This window comes from Homarus americanus, unplaced genomic scaffold (genome assembly GCF_018991925.1).
Source record: "Homarus americanus isolate GMGI-L3 unplaced genomic scaffold, GMGI_Hamer_2.0 scaffold936, whole genome shotgun sequence".
Classification (NCBI taxonomy): domain Eukaryota; kingdom Metazoa; phylum Arthropoda; class Malacostraca; order Decapoda; family Nephropidae; genus Homarus; species Homarus americanus.
Genome location: NW_024755520.1, coordinates 110053 through 132599, shown reverse-complemented (window position 1 = coordinate 132599; position 22547 = coordinate 110053). Strand labels below are relative to the sequence as shown.

The 22547-nt window shown below is 42.3% G+C and overlaps 1 protein-coding gene across 3 annotated transcripts in view; it reads left to right on the top strand.

Annotated features, from left to right (window-relative positions):
* Positions 1-5306: 5306 nt before the first annotated feature.
* Positions 5307-22547, top strand: part of LOC121856555 (multiple epidermal growth factor-like domains protein 6) — a 126861-nt gene continuing 109620 nt past the window's right edge. For all 3 annotated transcript variants that reach the window (XM_042352158.1, XM_042352157.1, XM_042352156.1), the window contains exon 1: positions 5307-5438. The gene's annotated coding sequence lies outside the window, so the exon portion shown is untranslated. The remainder of the gene's footprint in view (positions 5439-22547) is intronic.

Below are 22547 nucleotides of genomic sequence, written 5' to 3'. Positions count from 1 at the left end.
ACTGAAATTACCTCTTGACATGTTGTTTACCTCGCTACAAAATATCCTACCATCTTTAACTGTTTAGGTTTATTTTTGTGTTGAGGTGGTTTATTACACGTGCCTTTTGGTATTTCAGTAACATTGTCTTAAACCACATTATCTGGGGGTTTTTATTCTTGGTTTTTCTCTTCTTTAACCCTGCCGATGCTTTAGGCCTGAGTCAGTATACATTGTGGTAGAGTTTCCCTTCCTGCTGAGAGTAATTTTCTACACCTTTAATATATTTATATTTTGCGTGACGATGTTCTATGCCTTGCCGGGGTACATGTGATAATACTAACAACAAGAACAATATAACAACAGTAATAAACAGTAATGGTAGTAGATGATAATAGTTGCATTAATAACCAAATCTCACAATACGATACAGTGAGGCAAGGCTCTCACATAATCACCATCCATTCACCATAGTCCTGAACTGCCTCCTCTCGTTTCCACCCCCCCGGGGTCTCTGGCTACCACCTCTATCCATCTTAATCTTGGTCTTCCCCAGGGCCGCCGCCTCCTCCTCCTCCTCCTCCTCCTCCTCCTCCTTCAGTATAACTCTTCCTGGTTCTCTATTATCTCTTAGCTTCACCACCTATCCTAACCTATCCTATCCTAACCTATCCTATCCTAACCTAACCTATCCTATCCTAACCTAACCTATCCTATCCTATCCTAACCTAACCTAACCTAATGTTCATTCCTATATAAAAATCCGTCTTTCTTTTCTCCTCCTTACAGCACTATTCCAATTTATATCCACTACACATTTACCAGCCCCCACCACACATCCATCATCCAACCACACATCCACAACACATCCACCAGCCCCCACCACACATCCATCAGCCCCCACCACACATCCACCGCCACCCACCACATATCCATCATCCACCAGATATCCACCACTACCCACCAGACATCCATCATCCAACCACACATCCAACCACACATCCACCAGCACCAAGTCCTCACGGAAATCAAGATCCATAAAGACTTCCCTTCCCTCTCTCACTCCCTTTCCTTCCCCTTTCCACCCCTTTCTTCCCCTTTCCTTCCCTCACCATTACTGGCCTCATTATGTGGTCGATGTAAATACTAAAGAGAGAGAGCAGCACACACACACACAGACACACACACACACAGACAGACGCACACACACACACACCTCTCTCTCCCTCTCCCCCCTTTCCACTTCTTAAGCTAGTCAGTGTTTATCATCTACAGTGTTATTGTGTTAGCGAATGGGAATAAGGGCTGATAAACTGAATAAATGAGTAAGTGAGGGAAAGAAGAAGATAACAGATGCAATGAGGAATATATGGAGAGAGAGAGAGAGAGAGAGAGAGAGAGAGAGAGAGACACGTGCTATATAGAAAGGATAAAGTAGTCATATGTGTATTATTATTATTATTATTATTATTATTATTATTATTATTATTATTATTATTATTATTATTATTATTATTATTATTATTATTGGTCATTATTGATATTTTTTTTTAAATTGTTGTACTAATAATTTCATTATAATCATTTCCACTTATTAGAGACGAGATAGTTAATTCTTATGGGCTTAAAAGTGACACGTTAGGTCAGGTTAGGTTAGGTACAGGACATGACTGGTAGTTATTTATACATTAGAGCAAGGTACCTGAAGGCAAATGAACACATACATACATACATACATACATACATACATACACACACACACATACATACATACATACATACATACATACATACATACATGCTCAAGAACAAATTTAAACACAGACATGGACACTTCTGAACAAACACTTACACACACAAGACTAAACAAACAAACAAATACAATATAGCTGTACAGTTTATCCTTTCAGTTTGTTCTGAAATTAAATTCTCGTGAGTGAGAGGAGGACCGACAGGACATTTATCACCGAGGCCACACAACCCTTAGAATGTGGCCATCCTGAAGCCACACAAACTTCACAGTGTGGCCACCTTGAAGCCACACAAACCCTCACCGAATTAAGTGATAATACTGACCTGTACCACCAACTGTACCCAATCTTATAGTCGGTACAGCATTAATTACAGTTAGTCAATCCCAACTCTGTGCTGTACGATAGTTTGGGAATAGTGTGGCTTCTCCCGGGCGGTTGAACTTCGCGCGACCCAGTTGATCATTACTGGCGGGCGTACGACGTAACTATTTTTCATTCAATCTCCTTTATATTATCCATCACTTAAAACTATTCCGGGAACCATAAGAAGTGTAGTGAAGGTAAAAGCGGTAGTAATGTAAGGAGCTTGATAGATGCTGAATTAGAAAAACGCTTTGCCACTTTATTTTTCACGGACTGCAGAACAAGAAAAGCGACGTGAATAATATAAACAATAGAATAAAGTTAATTGTGTATAAAGTATGGAAATATCTAATGAATAAAAAGACCGTCATTTTAATTATCATCCAGGAGTGTGTGAGGAAGATTCACCGTGTTACGTCATCAGTATAAACATTATGTTTATATCTACTAAATGAATTAATGTTTAGCGTCAATCCTGAGGTGCTACAGCGTCACTACCTACAAAATTATCAATTAGACACCCGTCACACCTCCACTACCTACCTACTTATAATTTATTCACTGCCATACATCGATGAGAAAATTAATATTATTACATGAACCTTGATGTCTTGTGTTACTTTTCCCTGAAACATAATTGAAGGAATTTACTTTTTTCAACACTTATTTTTAACACTGTACAAAAAAAAAATCACAAATTTTCTTCGGTTCTGATTCATTTTGTAAATCGTTCCTACAATAACACCGAAACGATATCAGGATAAGTTGCTGTCTGTTAGCTTTTAACACTTGTGAGTCAGACTTATAATAATTATCTTTGTTACCCAATTTTGACCATCCTAACCTGTTTTATCCCCCTCATTTAATCCTAGGGTTAGTTTAATCCCACTTTAGTTAGCCTCAGGGATTTACTTCTGACCATCGTGTGTTGCTGACTTACTGCTGTCCAGGTGAAGAACTTTTTTTTCTCCCAGTCTTTACTCTTAAGCGTCTCGTCATTTTCTGTCTCATTAACTCGCGTGGTGATATATTAGGTCATCCAGTGTGTGTGTAGGGCCTGGGGCATGGTGATGTGTGAGGCCTGGTGCTTGGTGACGTGTGGGGGCTTGGTGCTTGGTGACGTGTGGGGCCTGGGGCATGGTGACGTGTGAGGGCCTGGTGCTTGAGTGACGTGTGGGGCCTGGTGCCACGTGTGGGGCCTGGTGCTTAGTGACGTGTAGGGCCTGGTTATGGTGACGTGTGGGCCTGGTGCTTGGTGACGTGACCTGGTGCTTGGTGAGGCCTGGTGCATTGGTGACGTGTGAGGCCTGGTGCTGAGGCGTGGGCCCTGGTGCATGGTGACGTGTGGGAGCCTGGTGCATGGTGACGTGTGGGGCCTGGTGCCCCAGTGACGTGTGAGGCCTGGTGCTTGGTGACGTGTGGGGCCTGGGGCATGGTGACGTGGAGGCCTGGTGCTTGGTGACGTGTGGGGGCCTGGTGCATGGTGACATGTGGGGCCTGGTGCTTGGTGAGGCGTGGGCCCTGGTGCATGGTGGCGTGTGGGGCCTGGTGCTTGGTGACGTGTGAGGCCTGGAGAGAGAGGCTGCATCGTTAATAATAATCGTACCTTCACTTCTCAACACATTAAGTTTACAACATTACACTAAAGCGAATATAATTGACTACAAATCCCTTGGACGTCAAAACACATCATTCAAATTCAATTAATTCTTCCATTGATCGGTCGTATTATACAAATGAAATTATCACATTTACGCCCTAATGACGAAAACATCTTTCTCTTATTTCTCAAATGTTTTTGCTTTAACTTTCAACAATCCCCCCAACACACAGAAATCCTATTGGTTACTGTAACTAGATTTTAGTGGTAAACCAACCTAATCTAACTTAACCTAACCTACAACCACAGTAGAGTCGATAATTCAGTGTCTCTGCTATCAAGAGTCGAGATGGGAACTACCGTGTGTTGTGGTGATTCATTGGTCTAAAGTCTAAACTCTAAAGGTTTATTATAAAAGATGGATTTAATTAAGAAAACAGACCATTATATTTGAGTGCATTTTAGTTGCTCTTAAACTATACATATATACTGTATTTTCGTCTCCATGTTATGTTAGGTTAGGTTAGGTTAGGTGTAAAGACATTTTCAGACTACAGATTTTCCTCTCTCTCCTTTTAACCGGGATTATAATTCACTTATCTAGCGGATTAGTGGAAGGTTCTAACTAATTTCTTCGTGCTAATGAGGTGAAGACGTCTAGGTCCTTGAGTGGTTGAGTTATCGCGGGAGTTTTAACCATTTAAGCTTGATTGGTTGGTTAGATACGGCGGTACAAACGACGCCCGTGTCTTGCCTGATGCTGTTGTGTCGGAGAGATTTATCAACAGGGATATTTATTGATAATACCAGGAGGCTTAAGGCTCTCTCGAAACTCAAACTACATGAGAGACGATCACTTGGAGGCTCGCTACTGAAGGAACTTGAATGCCTGTATCAACGTTAAGTGTCTAATGTGAATCTTGGTTTCCGTGTGAGTCTAGCAACTTTACTGTCGGTATTATGGACATGTGGCTCCGTTCCCAGTATTGGAGTCTGCTTATTGGGGGCTTTTTTTCTAGAGAGAGAGAGAGAGAGAGAGAAATGAAACTTTGCGTGAGGAAGACGAAGGAAACGGAACGACCACTAAGCTCCTGGGTGCAGTCGTATGGGTAGATGATGTTAGGACTGAGTAGGAGACGCAGTAATACATCATAACATCAAGTCGTCTCCACCAGGAAGAGCCACGAGTACATTACCTCTGAGCCATACTGATAACACCTTGTAATTAACTTAGATACAGTACTGGAGGTGATAATTTGGATTATATTCAATATCATTTATACTGGTATAATTTGGTTTTGGTTTAGTCAGCCTAATTTACACATTTTCCTAACCTGGTTGACAATGCTTGGAAATACTACTCGTATAAAGGCAAAAACGATACAATTTCGATACCTACTGCCATCCTCTTCAAGTGTAAGCGACAATACTAATGGGTTTTTTTCCTGAGTGGCAGTTTTTGTCCAAAGTGTTGATTAACTTACCTATATCACCTTTGGTTGTGATTCTTCCTTATATGTTATTTGTATATCGATTTAAGTACAACTCTATATAATATTTTCCAACCTCTGATGACTAACCTTCCATTCGTCTCCCTTCTGCAGGCCACAGGTGTGCGAGTACCAGCGTCAGGAACAGGTGAAGGTACAGGTGCCTACCGTACGAGCCTTTACCGCCACTGTCAAGGTGTACCGCCCCGGCTGCTACACCGACACCCCAGATTGTCTTAACTACGAGAGAAGGTAAGACTCGACGGAGGTACAGACACACAGACATGTAGACAAGATGGTGTACAGGTAAGCAGCAGATATACAGGTAGACAGACAGGGAGGTTGGCTGAACTGAAGGCAAATCTCGGTGGTCAATTCCAGATGTCAGCACAAGTGGAGGCTGGCCCACTCAGGCGACGCGTGGAGGTACTTGTTTCTGGCTGGTGAATAATAGGAGGCACTACTGACTCGGTGTGGTGGTTGGGGGGGGGGGTGGCAGTAGTGTTGATAACGTGTAATTAATGAAATGATGGAGTTGATGTGGTTGGGTTGAGGGTGTGGTTGGGTTTGGTAGTGTGGTGGGATAAGGTGTGGTGTTTGTTGGGTTTGGAGGTGATGGTGTGGTGGGGGTGTGGTGTTGGTGGTGTGGTAAGATTAGGGGTGTTTCTAGTGGGGTGAGGAAAATGGTGTCGATGGGTTTGGTAGTGTAGTGAGGTTATGGTGGTAAAATTTTAGTGGATATGATTTTTTTTTTTTTACAGTGACAACAACTAGTTCATAGTGCCTACAATATGCACCGTATAAGGGGTAACGCTAATTGGATTTACAGAACAGAGGTCACAAAGGGGCCTTCCTCACCCACCCCACAACTGTCAGGTTAATATTGACTATAAACTTTTAAAGAATTAATCCATAGTTTAACTTAGTCTTTACTCAATCAATCAATTATTATCTTGGTACAACACGTTGGAAATATTACTTCTTGTCCGAGCAGTGAAGATAGCAATATTGGGTCTGGTTAGGTTAGGTTAGAATTCTATTGGAAACAAACATTTGGCTTTGTCACCTGTCCTTGGTCAAACTAACTGAATATTAATTATTTATTTACCAACTTACCATCGTACTCAGGGTAGGATTAGACTTTGTATCTGTTCTTAGATCGTTGTATTGCTGTGCTTTATAAGACGCAATATACCGATGTACGGCCATAAATCTATCCACATTGTTTAGACTTAACTTAACGTCTGTGTGGGCGACTGAGGGACAGACTGCCAGAGATACTTATGTCATTTGCCTTAGTCTAGTCGTGACAATAACATGTGATATACTAGTCTGTCTTGTTTGCTCTGGCGGTGTTAGTGATGTGATGATGACAAGGGTGGTGAAGTGGTGTGGTTATGGTGGTCTAGTAGAAATGTGTGTGTGATGAGGTATAGTTAGGTTGATAGTGGTGAAATGGTTATAGGGTTAGATGATTCTGGTGGTGTGGTGACGTTGGTGGTGTGGTGACGTTGGTGATGGTGGTGTGGTGACGCTAGTGATGGTGGTGTGGTAGTTATTGTGATATGGGAGGGTAGAAGGGAGTGTTGTGGGTGATTTTATGGTGCTGGTGATGGCGTAGTGAGGTTAGTGGTGACTGTGGTATTGTGTTAAGTCTCGTAGTTTAGCATATGTTAATTATCTGGTATACCAAACATATGTTAATGATATCTGTACAAGTGGCACGATTTAACATGTTACTTGCGTGTAGAACAAATGTAAATGGTGTAATAAAATATGTTAATGGTATGGTATTAATAATCAGTGGACGGGAGGGTAAGGGAGTTTAGATTATCTTACTTACTCGTCCACTTAACAGCATTCATAGCGGCTAATGTATTCCTAAAATATCAAAAACATTTCATACATTATATACAGGTGACAGAACGTGATACACACACACACACACACACACACACACACACACACACACTCAAACGCACTCATACGCACTCTCACTGTACGTGCCTCGGCTTTCAGGTCGACTCATTTTTCCTTTACTTTGTGCATAAAGAATTTGTTTTTTATTAACAAGGAGTGAGACAGTGAGACAGTGAGAGTGAGTGAGAGTGAGACAGTGAGAGTGAGTGAGAGAGAAATTGAAATGGAGGAGAAAAAAGAGAGAGGGAGAGAGGGGAAAGAGAGAAAAAATAAAAGGAGGGGAATAAGAAGAAAGGAAATGGCAGAGAAATAAAAAAGGAAGTACAAGAGAAGACAGAGGGAAAGTGAAAAGAAAAAGTGATGGAGGGAGGGATGGAGGGGAGGAGGATGGAGAGGAGGGATGGAGGGAGGGATGGATGGAGGGATGGAGGGAGGGAGTGATGGAGGGAGGGATGGAGGATGGAGGAGGGAGGGATGGAGGGAGGGAGGATGGAGGGATGGAGGGAGGGAGTGGAGGGAGGAGAGGGATGGAGGAGGGAGGATGGAGGGAGGGAGGGATGGAGGAGGGAGGGATGGGGAGGGATGTAGGGAGGGAGTGGAGGAGGGAGGGATGGAGGAGGAGGGATGCCAGTGAAGAATAGATTACGAAAATAGGGGAAAGAGGAATAAAAGAAAATAAATAAAGAAGAGGAAAGTCACCGGAAAATATACGAATCAACAAGTTATATTAAGTACACTCTGGTATGACACACACACACGTTCACACACACACACACACACACACACACAGACACACACACACACACACACACACACACACACTACACACACACACACACCTACACACACACACACACACACACACCTCACCCTCAGCAGAAATGAAACTACACAAAATATCATGACACAAGTTTAACCCCGTGACACTGTGAATGGAAGCTGCAGTAATTAAACGCACTGGGATTATCCACAGTGAAACAAACGACCTTGTCAGGTGTGTACAACTAACAAGCGACCACCGGGATAGTTTACGGTGCTTAATTGCCTGTAACGTGTCAGGAGCAGGTCGTATCTGAATCATTAATTGGTGCAGGTCGTTAAAGAACCAATTTAGCCTGGGGGAGGGGGCTGGGGTGACTACGCTGGTGTGTTTATGTGATGTTTACAGTTAAGGGAGAATTGCCGAGGTTCAATGATGGTTAGGGTGTGTGTGTGTGTGTGTGTGTGTGTGTGTGTGTGTGTGTGTGTGTGTGTGTTCTATGCTGCATACTGATGACATAAAAAACAGGTTTATTTACATTTTGACTCGTCTGTTCACGTAGGTTAAATAAATTAATCAAAACATTATGAAATACTGCTTCATTTGCGTCTAGAATACATACATATATTAACTGCGTCAGCAAATCAATATAGGATTTCTGTCAATCGTTCTCTGGTAAAGAAAACTGAAAGAATATTTATTTTTACATTTTTTTTAAAACTTGATCTCTAACATAGAAAATAAAATATGTGAGAAATTCTAAGAGACCTTGGCTGGTGAGATCTTATGCTATAAACAGAATATATCCACCACTCACTAAAGAATAAATCATTATTATCTACACTGGTCCATCATATATGTAAGTCACATTAGTTTTTTTTTTCCATCACATTCGTTACATCCTGGTGGGGAAAAAATCTCCTTTTAGAAATCTCAATCACTAGTGCGGGAAGTTTGACCTTTTCTTGACCATCACCTGATATAAAATCCTTCCTCAGCATATACTGACCCACACACAACCTTTAAAGTTTTATGAATTTATTCCATTTTAATATATTCCTGTACTTGAGGGAATAAAATATCTTAGAGAATATAGATCAAATTAAAAAAAAATATATGGCGCCTGGATTAAAAGGTGGGCGAGGAGGAGGAGGAGGAAAGAGCTTGGCATACGTCAAGAGTTAAGGTTCGTACTGTAAGATCGAAGGAGGTCTGAAAAATAAAAGCGAGCCTCCTTGGGTGAGACCTGTGGGAATTATTGAGTATTTAGGGGCAAAAATGTCATAAATATCCGTCTACTCGCTTTGAGAACGTCTAGTGTGGGGGGGGTGGAGCTATGTTAGTAAAAATTAGCATAGGAGTTTTTTTAGGTAATAAATACACACTTAATATGACGTAGGATTTTATTTATATTAGTGATGAAACCTGCGCTTAGATTATTATATCAATATGATAAAACGGGTAGAAATTTTGGCAGCGGGGAAATATTGTTAGAGAGCTGGGGAAAAAATTAGGGAGATGGGGAAAAAAGTGTGAGGTAGTGGGGAAAAAATTAAGGAGATGGGAAAAAGTGTGAGGTAGTGAGGAAAAAATTAAGGAGCTGGGGAAAATTAATATATTATTATAAAACTCGAGTGAAAATTGAAGGCGCTTACATTTAATTTACACAATACAAAAACAACAAAATTATAACACACGAATCGACTCGAAAACAAGTCCAGAAAGAAAAGAAAAACGAGATAAAAGTAAAAAAAGTAAAAACAAATAAAATAAAAAAGTTAAAAATTACAAAAAGTAAATAAAAAAAAGTAAAAAAAAAAACCTTAAAGGCAGTCAAGGTTGAAAAAAAGAAAGAAAGAAAATAAAAACAAATGTCAAGGGCGGTGAGACAAAATAGCTCAAGCGTTCCGGTCTTTCATTTCCTTGCTAGAGAAACACTCACCATTAAACAGCTTAACTACTACTTGGCGCAGCAATAAACACCCTTATGACCCATCTCCCGCCAGGTACACGCTAATAAAAGCTTCATATGAACATTCTGGTACGCCAAAAGTGCTGCGAATTTATTCTGGTGGACAGGAAATATATTCTAGTTGTGTAAAAAAAAATACGATGGATTTTTTTTCTTCTGAAGGACCACACAAATATATTCTGGTATATACATGTGAGGGAAAATAAATTCATTATTTTTGTTGGGTGATTTTTTTTTTTAGTATATCAAGCGAATGATGTGGTTAGTTATATACAGTATATATATAGACAGACAGACAGGCAGGCAAAGACAGACAGACAGACTACTAGTTACTCATGGGGGACTAAGCTTACCTAAAACACCGTGAATTATGTCAATGGAAATATACACAAAACATTTAATTCTGTGATAAAAGGTAAAATACAATGTTTAGCAATTAATAATCTATTGTAATTGGTGGAAAGGTGTGACAGTAAAGGGAATTCCAAACTTGGGAACTATTAGCAATAAAAGACATGATGAGGTGTGAGAGTGAAGGAGAGAATGGGAGGAATGATAGAGAATGAGGTGTTGGTATGACTGGTGTTGGAGAGAGAGAGAGAGAGAGAGAGAGAGAGAATCGATGGGATGGATTTCACTGAGGCAGATTGACTATGGGATAAAAAAAAAGTGTTAGAAAATAGAATGTGAAAAGATGGATTGACTTATGAGGAGGAAGAGGAGAGTTATGGTAGGAATTGATGGATTGATGATTGAGTAAGCAATAGGCCTTAACAATTATATCACATCGCAAGGACAAAAGAAGTGTATCTAGATTCGAGAAAATGTAAAAAATAATTTGGCTAATAACCAGAAACAAATTATCCGAGGTAAAACAATGCCCCTGGATTACTGATTCCTCGCACGCTTTAGTCGCCACATAAACTATAACATGATACCTTACGATATTATGACCACAAGACAATATCCCCCAAGCACTGAGAGAAAGAGCATAGCCTCACATAACTGCTCTCCATTATTCTCCAAAGCTTGTACACCATCGTCCTCTGCCACGCCAGGTCTTCACGACACCCCGAGGCATCAAGCAGACCATTAGGGTAACTGCTACACGCTATCCGTCAAGGCTGCTGGCAGACTGAACCGCACTGAATAAAAACTCCTAGTTGTTGTAGGGAGTGACGAGGCACAAAACCCAAGTTGTGTGGTTGGCTAATCTCCATACCTATAAAACCCACTGAGCTGACGTGATTACTTGTCTAAATAGGATGTTAAAGTCATCGCGGGACTAGGCAATTAAGAACCCACTTAGAAAGCTGTTCATGCCTAATTATTATATAACAATGCAACTCTCATTAAGGCCGAGAACTACTGGACCCAGAGTAAGAGAATTCCTTACGCTGAATATTCCTCGTAAGTGAAGAAGATATAATGAATCTATCTGGTTGACTTTAGCAAAAAAAATACAATGAAAATATCCAAAAAAATTGAATAAAAATTACACTGTCACTATTTTTAGTAAATGCGTTCACATAGCACCGGGGAAAATTTTAATAAAACAAAATTGTGATAATTCTCTGCGGTTTATCTCGTAAATGATGCTAAGTGAATGTATATGGAAATCATTTTCACATTAATACAGCAGTGTAACTTAAATCAAATCATCTATATTGCCCCACACAGCTCTCCCCAAGCTCATTCATATTACACTTTTCTTGTCTTTATTATGCCAGCCTCCCCTGCCCCGTCTAGCCATTACTCTCTCTCTCTCTCTCTCTCTCTCTCTCTCTCTCTCTCTCTCTCTCTCTCCCTCTCTCTCTCTCTCCCTCCTTTAGCTACTCTGCTGTACTCATATTCTTTTAACTCTCCTCGCGTTTCATCTCCCCTCTTATCCATAATTACCCTTTATTCGCTTCTTCGTTTTCATGTGTTCTTTTTCACAATTAAGAGAGCCGCCGCTGCGTCTTTTCAGCATTTTCCAGCCATTTGTGTACATAATAGCCTTTGTTAAAACTCACAATCACGGCACAATACATTGCTATAAGGAGATTACTCTTTGGCGTTCAACAATGGGCTCACCTGTGCCCGCTCCCAGCATATAATACCTGTGCTCACCTGCTACCTTTATCAGTACCTGTACCTCTAAACAAATCACTGTGTTGTCGTTTAAGTTAATTACATATATGATACATTATGATCTCTCTAGGACAATTTTTAGATGAGAATACATGTACGATAAAAAAAAATGCGTTTTGTTATCACTTACAATTTATTATGATATCGTAAGGAAAAAACTTTGGGAGGACAGGGGAAAATATGTTTAGGTATCACGTAAAATAAAGTATTGTATCTCAGGAAAATATTAAGGGTAAAAAATATGTTTGCTAGTGTGTAACAAAATATAATCTAAATTAAAATAATTTAGTAGAATAAAGATCTAAATTTATCTTTTATTTTAGCACGAGAAGAAAGACTGTATAAGTACATATGAGCGAGGAGTCCAAACGTGCACCAGGCGAGGCCCTCTTGAGTTAAAGAGGAAGTGTGCCAAGACCCAGGCACCCCCTCCTACCACTACTACCACACCCACCACCACAACCACACCCACCAACACCACCATCATCACACCACCACCCCCACCACTAACACCACCACCATCATCACACCACCACCACCACACCCACCACTAACACCACCACCATCATCACACCACCACCACACCACCACCACCACCACCACACACCACCACCAAACCCACACCCACCACCAACACCACACCCACACCCACACCCAACACCACCACCAATCCTCACCACAACTCACCACCACTACCACCACTTACCACCACTACCACTTTCCACCATCACCATTCCTCCCATCATCACCATCACTCCCATCATCCCCTCCACCACTCACCACCATTACCAATCCCCACCACCACTCACCACCACCATCACTCAAAGTTATTTAAACCAGGGCGTGAGCAAAACTGACTTTCGTATGGGATTATCGTCGACACAGGAGGTACAGAGTCACATACTCCTGAGTTAAGGCAGGAAATTTAACTAATTCCGTCTGCGGCAGGAGGGTGGTGTCTGTGTGTTGTGGTAAGAGGGTTATGTGTGGGTAGCAACAAGAGGGTGTGGGAAGCATGAAGGTGGTGTGGATGTGGATAGAAAGATGGTGGTGTGGATGTGTGTGGGTTTTGAGGGTTGCAGCAATGGGGTGATGTGTGGGCGGGTAGCGACGAAATGACGGTAAATTATCTGCATCCGCCTCCTGACATCTCGCACCTGTGTTCCTTATTGTCTTGTTGTTGTCTTCTTCCGCCTCTCTCTCTCTCTCTCTCTCTCTCTCTCTCTCTCTCTCTCTCTCTCTCTCTCTCTCTCTCTCTCAGGTATATTGCATTTTACACACCCCTTGAAAATGAACCCCTTCACTACGATACCAATCCCTCAAATACAATAAAATCCCCCATAAAGATATGTTAACCCCTTGAGTATAATGTTTTAACCCCTTGAGAGTGATCTTTTTTTAACCCCTTGAGTATGATAGCATTACCTCCTGACCTCCACCTTCTGCATGACGTTCCCTGGTTGGTATTTCATTATTTTTTTTTTATACATGAGAAACGCGATCCAGAGATACAGGATGTCAATAAATGATTACCCTGATTAAAGCATGTTCTACCACTGTTTTTAGGGTAATCATTTATGGACACTCTGGTGGTGGTCTTGACAATTTAGATAACTGTTTTATATATATTTAAACTGTTTGAACTTGGATTTTTTTCTTTTTTTGTGTTTTTTACGTATATTTCGAGGTCTTACAGCTGCGTGTTATTGTTAAGCCTCATACTGTCACCTCAATGCCCGGTCCACCAAACGTCTCAGCCCTTCCCTTCATCCTGTCCTGTCCTAGACCCTTCATTTTGTTGTGTACCCTTCATCTTGTGCAGTGCCCTTCATCCTATCCCTTTCCTTATTACTCCATCTTCCTGCCCAGTGACCCACCATCCTGCCTCTCATGAGTGTCTTTCAATAGTCACCTTCCCGGTAATTAACTCTTTAATTTGTTTGACCAGATGATCAACCGAGATTATCCTGTGTCATTCAACCTCACTGATCCTGTGCCCTGCCTACCACCACTACCACTACTACCACTACCACTATGACAACCACTACTACTACTACTACTACCACTACCTCAGCCACTATCACTACCACCACCACTACTACTACTACTACTACTACTACTACTACTACTACTACTACTACTACCACCACCACCACCACCACCACCACCACCACCACCACCACCACCACCACTACTATCACCACCGGATCATAGTTACTCTGACGTCCTTCTCGGAATACTCTGACTAACAAGAACCGTTGTTTACTCTGCTTGTAAACGAAGTATCGAGTGTAAATCAACTCTTCCCCCATTGCCTTTCCAGTGTGATTTGTACAGTAAATACAGCCTCTCTGTTGTATACTCTTGACACAAACTTCATTTCTATTCACCAGCTATACATAAATTGGTATCTAGATTCACAGCCATTCGTACGTTTGTCAGTCTGTCTACCTTTGCAACTATGGTTATAAAAGTCTACTATTTACTGAATATGCTTAGGGTAATTGTGAGTCCATTCTAGTCATTAGGTTAGGTTAGGTTAGGTGGATGTTATATCATGTTTATACAATCAGAGGAATAACTGATATGTAAGCGTGTTTGTGTGTGTGTGTTTTGGATGGTGTAGGCTATTAAGCTGTCGTGCCTAGACGTTCCACAACCACCACCACAACTACTACTACTAACACCACCACCACTAATACCAGCACCACTACTACCACCACCACCACTAATACCAACACCACTACTACCACCACCACCAACACCACCAACACCACCACCACTACCACCACCAACACCACCAACACTACCACCACTAACACCAACACCACTAACACCAACACCACTAACACCAACACCACCACCACCACCACCAACAACACCATAACACCAACACCACCACAACCACCAACACCACCAACACCACTACCGCCACTACCACCACTACCACTACCACCACCAACACCACCACCACCACCACCACCGCCACCGCCACCACCACCACCACCGCCACCGCCACCACCACCACCACCACTACCACCAACACCACTAACACCAGCACCACCAACACACCACCAACACCACTACCACCATACCTTCACCACCCGCCACCACCACCACTACACCACCACCACCACCACCCCACCACCACCACCACCACCACCACCACCACCACCACCACCACTACTACCACCACCAACACCACCACCACTACCACCACCACCACCACCACCACCAGCACCAACACCACTAACACCAACACCACCACCACCACCACCAACACCACTAACACCAACACCACCACAGCCGCAACACCACTACCACCACTACCACCACTGCCACCCACTACCACCACTGCCACTACCACCACCACCACCACCACCACCACCACCACCACCACCACCACCGCCACCACCACACTACCGCCACCACCACCACCACCGCCACCACCACCAACACCACAACCACCACCACCACCAACACCACCACCAACACCACCAACACCACCACCACTACCACCAACACCACCACTGCCACCACTAACACCACCACCACCACCAACACCACCACCAACATCACCACCACCACCACTAACACCACCACCACACTCGTCGTCGCCATGATAATTCAATCCCCGGTACCAGACACTGCAAAAGACTGGACTGGCGGAGACTCTTACTAGCTGGAACTAAAGTTTGTCTCCCTCCCTCCTCTTTCCTTCCACTCCCTCACTCCACTCCTCACTCTCTTTCCCTCCACTCCCTTACCTCACTCTCTCAACTCACTTTCTCTCCCTCCCTCCCCACTCCCTGACACTCCCTTGGTATCCTTTATTTCTTCTTCCAGATTTACGTTTACCCATCCTTATGCTCCCTGCTCCCTCCCTCAAACTCCCTTATGCTCCCTACTCCCTCCCTCAAACTCCCTGAGGCTTCCTACTCCCTTAACCCGCTTTATCACCATTTCTCCCTCATCTCACCGACTCATCATTCTGTCTCTCCCTCACTATCATTTGTCTCCCTTTTTCCTCCCTCCCTCCCTCCCTCTGCTATCACTCTCTCCCTTTTTCCTCCCTCGTTACCCTTCATTAATTTCCAAGCTCTGTGATATAAAGTTTATTCTTTTAGGTTACGTTAGGTTACGTTAGGTTACGTTAGGTTACGTTAGGTTAGGTTAGGTTACGATTAGGTTAGGTTAGGTTAGGTTAGGTTAGGTTAGGTTACGTTACGTTAGGTTACATTAGGTTAGGTTATACAGAACAGGTAGGGAGAAAGTAATTTAAGTATATACCTTAATTTAGATATGATTAAAAAAAAAAAATTGCATCTCAAACTACTGTATTACTTAATCTAATCACACATAAACACACACACACACACACACACACACACACTGTCTGTCTGTCTGTCTGTCTGGTACCATTATTGTCCAACAGGTGGTCATCCCTCATTAATGTAATTCCTTAATGATGATAACTTCACTAATGTGGAAATCAGTTCTCTCTAGATTCGTTTTTAATTTTCCTTCTCCGTTAAACATTGTTTACATTATGAAGTACAACTATCAGAGAAGTACAACCATCAGAGAAGTAATACGACCATCAGAGAAGTACGACCATCAGAGAAATACGACCCATCAGAGAAGTACAACCATCAGAGAAGTACGACCATCAGAGAAGTACACAACCATCAGAGAAGTACGACCATCAGAGAAGTACGACCATAAGAGAAGTACAACCATCAGAGAAGTACGACCATCGAGAAGTACGACCATCACCATCAGAGAAGTACAACCATCAGAAGTACGACCATCAGAGAATGACCATCAGAGAAGTACAACTATCAGAGAAGTACAACCATCAGAGTAAAGGTTTTTTATATTTCCTCATCATCAAACTCATTATTGTTGTCGTGATGAGTGGCTGGTGATGTGACCTTATTCAACCACGAGAATGATGCCCATAAGTAGATGATTAGTTTAGCTTCCTCTGTTGGCAAAGAAAATGTCATTAACCTCTTATGAATCATCGCTTATTAATGGGGTGTTCAGTGTTCCTATTAGGCGAGAGACTGTAATTAAACATGAGAATGAACATTATTAAACACTATGAACATGCATTGAACATTTTGCAACTCAGGTTGTTTGAGCTATTATGCAAAGGTTCCTCAGTTGATAAGGATTTATATACGGAAACTCTCTTGTTTTTAATTTACAGTTTTATACTATGGCTCCTAAAGATGCAAGTCATTAATATTATCATTCTCAAATATCAAGTCTTTTATAGTTATAGATGAGGGATTCAAGGGTCTAGCGGATACAGTACTCAACTCCTGTCCTAATGGTTGTTGGTTCGGTCCCAAGACACCCTATAGTCAGCAACAAGCCTCAAATCTCCTCTTCTTGATAACCAGGATGGGTTAAATAATCAATGTGGTTTCATCTGTCTCAAATCATGTTAACTTTCACATCACAGGTCATAATAATAGGATGAGTTACGAGTCTTATCCCAAGGGCTTCTTTCATCTAACTTCTCTAGTTTTCACTCTTCATTTTTAGCTGTTTATCGATTCTTCTTTTTTTTCTGTCTCAATTTTACTGTCTGTTAGTCAGTTTATACTTCAAGCACACACACACACACACACACACACACACACACACACACACACACACACACACACACACACACACACACACACACACACACACACACACACACACACACACACACACACACACACACACACACACACACACACACACACACACACACACACATACGCATACACTTACTTGTTGTTCTTGTTGTTGTTGTTATTGTACACGTTGGCTCGGGGTTATTAGCATTCGGAGCGAGAAAGTTTGGTTAATTACCCCCAAGTTAGTAGAAGCTGTGGTAATGACTTCCCTAGAGGAAAACTTAGCTAAAACATTGTCTTATTGCATTACTGTAAAACTCCCGTACTTGTCCCTGTATATTGCAGCGGGTAACAGGATTTCACTGAGAACTAAATAGTGTTTTATGCCTGAAGAAATCGACCTCTGAATAAAACTGTGATTAACTTCATAAACATAAACATAAAACCAGTGATAGAGGGAGTAAGGAACTGCATGCATAGTAGGGCTCTGTATGTGAATTTAGGAGGTGGTAACAGACGCTGGTGAGATGTTAAACTGACCAGAGAAGAGGGATGACGGGGGACGTTCAACACCTCCTGCTTGAGTGTGATGGTGGGTGTTGAGTGGGGCGGGGCGGGGCGGGGCGGGGCAGGCCAGGCTGAGTCTAGATTCTTGAAGACTCATACGGTGAATTTTCCTCGTAAGACACTAGAAGGAACCAAAATAATTTATTCAAAGCGCCAAAAAAATATTCAAAATAGCTTTCAACTTATAAAGACTCTAGTTAAACTAATGTACACCAACTAGCACCTGTTAGTTGACCCAAATAATGTGTAGAATCTTTGTTAATCCAACTCTTACTGCTTGGGTTGTTTGGTAATGTAGGTCGGCAGTTACACACACACACACACACACACACACACACACTACGGATTTTCCATCATCCTTAAGAACTAAAACCTAAGTATGTTATTTAGCAAGTCATTTAATCTCTTGATTATTATTATGATTGTGTTTATTTATTTATATATTATTATTATTATTATTATTATTATTATTATTATTATTATTATTATTATTATTATTATTATTATTATTATTATTATTATTATCACAACAACAATAAACTATGATCATAAACAATAATTTACTAACAACACCAGACCATTGCAGTTTCTCACAGCCTTGTATTTTCACTTCCTAACTCGATTTCTGGTCAAGGCTGGAGGAGGAGGCGGCAGCGGCGGCGCCAAGGATAACTTAGTTTTGACGTGGATGAATGTGAGGAAAACCCGCATGTCAGTCTCTCTATAATAAACTGGTCAGGACTCAGGAATTAACTTGCCGCCACTGCTGCCTTCTCTTCTGTGTTCCTGTGTCTTCCTAGTGTGTTGTACCAGAATTTAATACTAAAGATTGTGTGGTAAATATCAAGATCAGTGTCGTAGTTCATCTTCATGGCGGTAGAGGGAGTGTGTGTTTGTTTTGAAATGGTACTTTAAAGAAGCAACTAAATTCAATCTGAAGTAATATTATATTCAATGATCGTTACGTTAGTTAGGTTAGGTTTCAATACTCCTTGTGTCCTCTTCTTAATTAATGTGTGTTGTAGCTGAACTTAGTCACTGAAAATAACACATCAGACGTAAATTAAATTGTTTGATAAAGTCTCTGCTCTTACATCTGCTGCTGTGGGTGATGTGATTACGCTAGTCTGGTTCTATTGAATTTATAGATTGTGTTAGCGTTCATTTTTGTTTTCCTGGTGAGTTGTACCACACTACTCCTTCCAGTGTTCGAGTCCAATCTTATTTCTCAGACGAGTGAAACAGTGTGAAACAACCTCCATGATCAAATCTCCTCAACACGTCTTCAGTTTGGGGATTGGATGTAATGTTATTTACACGCCGGATAGAATGAACTTGTCCATTTGTCTTAATATCCTTTGTGTCACTACTTTTAAAGCCTTAGCCAAGTGTGTTTCAGAGTAGAGTTAAACTTCTTAATTAGATCCTTACGAGTACTTGAGATAAGGGAGGTTTGTTATGTTTTCCCTATGAGCTAGATCACCTGTTGTGTTCCTCGTCTCCTTAGATAACTTTACTACCCTTCGTGTGTGTCTGAACTACCGTAACAACACTCTCCAAACTAACTTGTGCTACAGAGAACACGCCACATTACTGGGTACGTTGTGTGTGCTAGTCCTTGTGCAGGTCTCGTTGCTCAGCCTGGCCAGCGCGCGTCTCCCTCTCACACCTCGTAAAGTTTTAAGGTTATGTTTATGGCCTGTCATTAAGTAGGCCACTTTAATACTTTTTTTATGTGATTCTACAGTTTATGACTTTCTCATAACGCGTGAAGAAGGTATTCATTTTTATTCACAATACCGCCAGCCACACAAGCCAACGGGTGATGAAGCATAGCGCCTTGGCTCTCCCTTCACACACAACACCCAAGAATTACCACAGCTTGCGTAGATCTTCTTTTATAAATGACTGCAATTACTCACATTCCATTTATACTCCTGTCAAAATGCTCCTCGCAGTGTTTTCTCCCGTTCATTGGGGAAATCAGTGGTGATATGTTATGTACTTATTTCCCGCAAAAGTGGTGCAGACTGAGTGAATACAGCGTTCGCCTCTTTTCTTACGAGTTTCTGGTTGTGCTCGAGTCATCCCCATTACACATTACCTCCTTAATATACACTGTGCTGTACCCACACTACTAGTAACGGGGCTATAAGTCTAGGATGCATATTTTAAATTCCCACGACCCAGAGGAAGGGTGTCTGAGTGATGGGTCTTGCATGGTTACCTGCTGGGAGTGGCGTTTTGCAGGGGTGAGAGTCCTTACACCATCTTATATTGCTTTAGTTCGTTAATGGGCGCTTAACCTAGCATAGCTTAGTTTGGATCAGGTTAGGTTTGGTCAGGTTAGGTTAGGTTTAGTTTGGTTTGGTTATGACCCCCATTTCACGAAATGAGCAAAATGGTTGCCCAGTTCAGAAAGCAGGCGATTTCACAAACGGGGCCCCGTAACGTACACACACACATCAGTGTAGGTTTACGAAGAGTAACCTGAAGGCAACAACGTAATGCTGAAAAAATTAATCTCTTCCTGTTGAGCAGATAATATTTTTGGTCAACTTTGCACGAAAACTTCACTCCCCCACTCCTCCCCATCTCCCACCTCCCCTCCCCACTCCCCCACCCCTCCCCACTCCCCCACCCCTCCCCTCCCCCACCCCCTCCCCCCCCCTCCCCTCCCACTCCCCACCCCTCCCCATCTCCCCCACCCTCCCCATCTCCCCACCCCTCCCCATCTCCCCCACCCTCCCCATCTCTCCCACCTCCCCATCCCCCACCCCATCTCCCCACCCCATCTCCCCACCTCCCTCCCCACTCCCCCACCCATCACCTTCCCCTCCCTCCCCACCCCCAGTGCACTCTAACTTATATAAATGAACGTCGTCACGGCAGCCAGCGACGGTGGAGGACCTGGAAGTATTATACCTTCCTCCGTGCCGGCGTCTTGTGATCACGATAACTCAACAATGTATTTGACGAATTCGATAAAACTCTAGCGTGTGGATGTAAGCAATGAAGTTCTGGGACGAATTCGTAAATAATTTTTGTTCTCCCTTTATACTTTAGTGAATTTTGTTCGGTTTCGTCTCTAAAACGACCTGAGACCTTAGCCCCTTGTTTATAATTACACCCAAGAATTTATTAATATACCGCGTATTAAATTAACAAAAGATGCATTAGTGGTAAGAGTTAGGTGATGTAATAAGTATAAGAAAGGTCAACACAAGGTCAACAAAGGTCACAGGGGGAGGTTGACGACAAACATCCGCGCGTGTGTGTGTGTGTGTGTGTGTGTGTGGAGGGAAGGAGGAGGAAGAGGCCGATGAGATCCCTGGACAGAAGCCAACCACAGAATTCAGCTAAAACTAAGAAATGTTCTGAGATACAATTAGTATATAACAAGGACCTATAATACTGAACCAAGAGTAAGAAAAGAAAATGTAATGGTATACTCGGTACATAATGATGACCTGTGTGGTATGACGACATGATTTTTTTTAGCTTTCCAGGACATAAGAGAGGTAATACATAAATACTCACTCCAGGGAATGATAGAGCGGTGGGGGATGGACGGAGGAGGGGGGTGGGGGGGGGTAGAGATCACTGAGGGATTACATGAGACTGAGATTAAGTTAAGAAGGAAGACAGTGAGGACCTGAAGTACTCATTATACACCGTCTAAAGCTGTGGGTTCTTTTTCTCACTTACGTTCATGTAAAACACTTGACCCTAAACTAACCTCTGATCAAGTAGTTATGAACCAGGAGTGGAAGAGTGGACTGGGGTGTAGTTTAGCCCCTTATTGGTTACATCCTTCTCCTCATCCTCTTCCTCCTCACCTTCCTTCCAAACCTCTCTCTTACTTCCTCTTCATTATTCCTTTCAATCTCCTTTTCAATTCCTTCCGACGTGAACCCCGCCCATCCACCTACCCCCTCCTCCTCTTCCTCCTCCCCCCCCTTCCTCCTCTTCCCTCCTCCTCCACTCACTCGGGCGTCTCTGCTCCTCTCTCTCTCCTTCCACTCCACTTCCCTTCGTCCATTTCTTCCTTCATCTTCCTGTCTCTCGTCTTAAATCCATTTAACTTTATATTCAATTCTTGGTTTTCTTCCGTCTTTCCTTCTCTTTCTGTTGATCCTGAGAATTTTTAAAATCATTTCTCTCAGTTATCTTCCTCTCTCCCCTTCACTCATTCACTTCTCATTCGTGCATTTCAATTTATCGTAACTCCTTCCTTAGCTACTCCCTCCATTTTTTCTTCTTCTCCTTTACACCTATTCCATTTCAAACTCGTCTCCCTCTTTCTCTCCCTCTCTATTTCTTCTCTTCCCGCTTTATTCCTCTCTCTCTCCACGCCCTTTTACCCTTCTCAC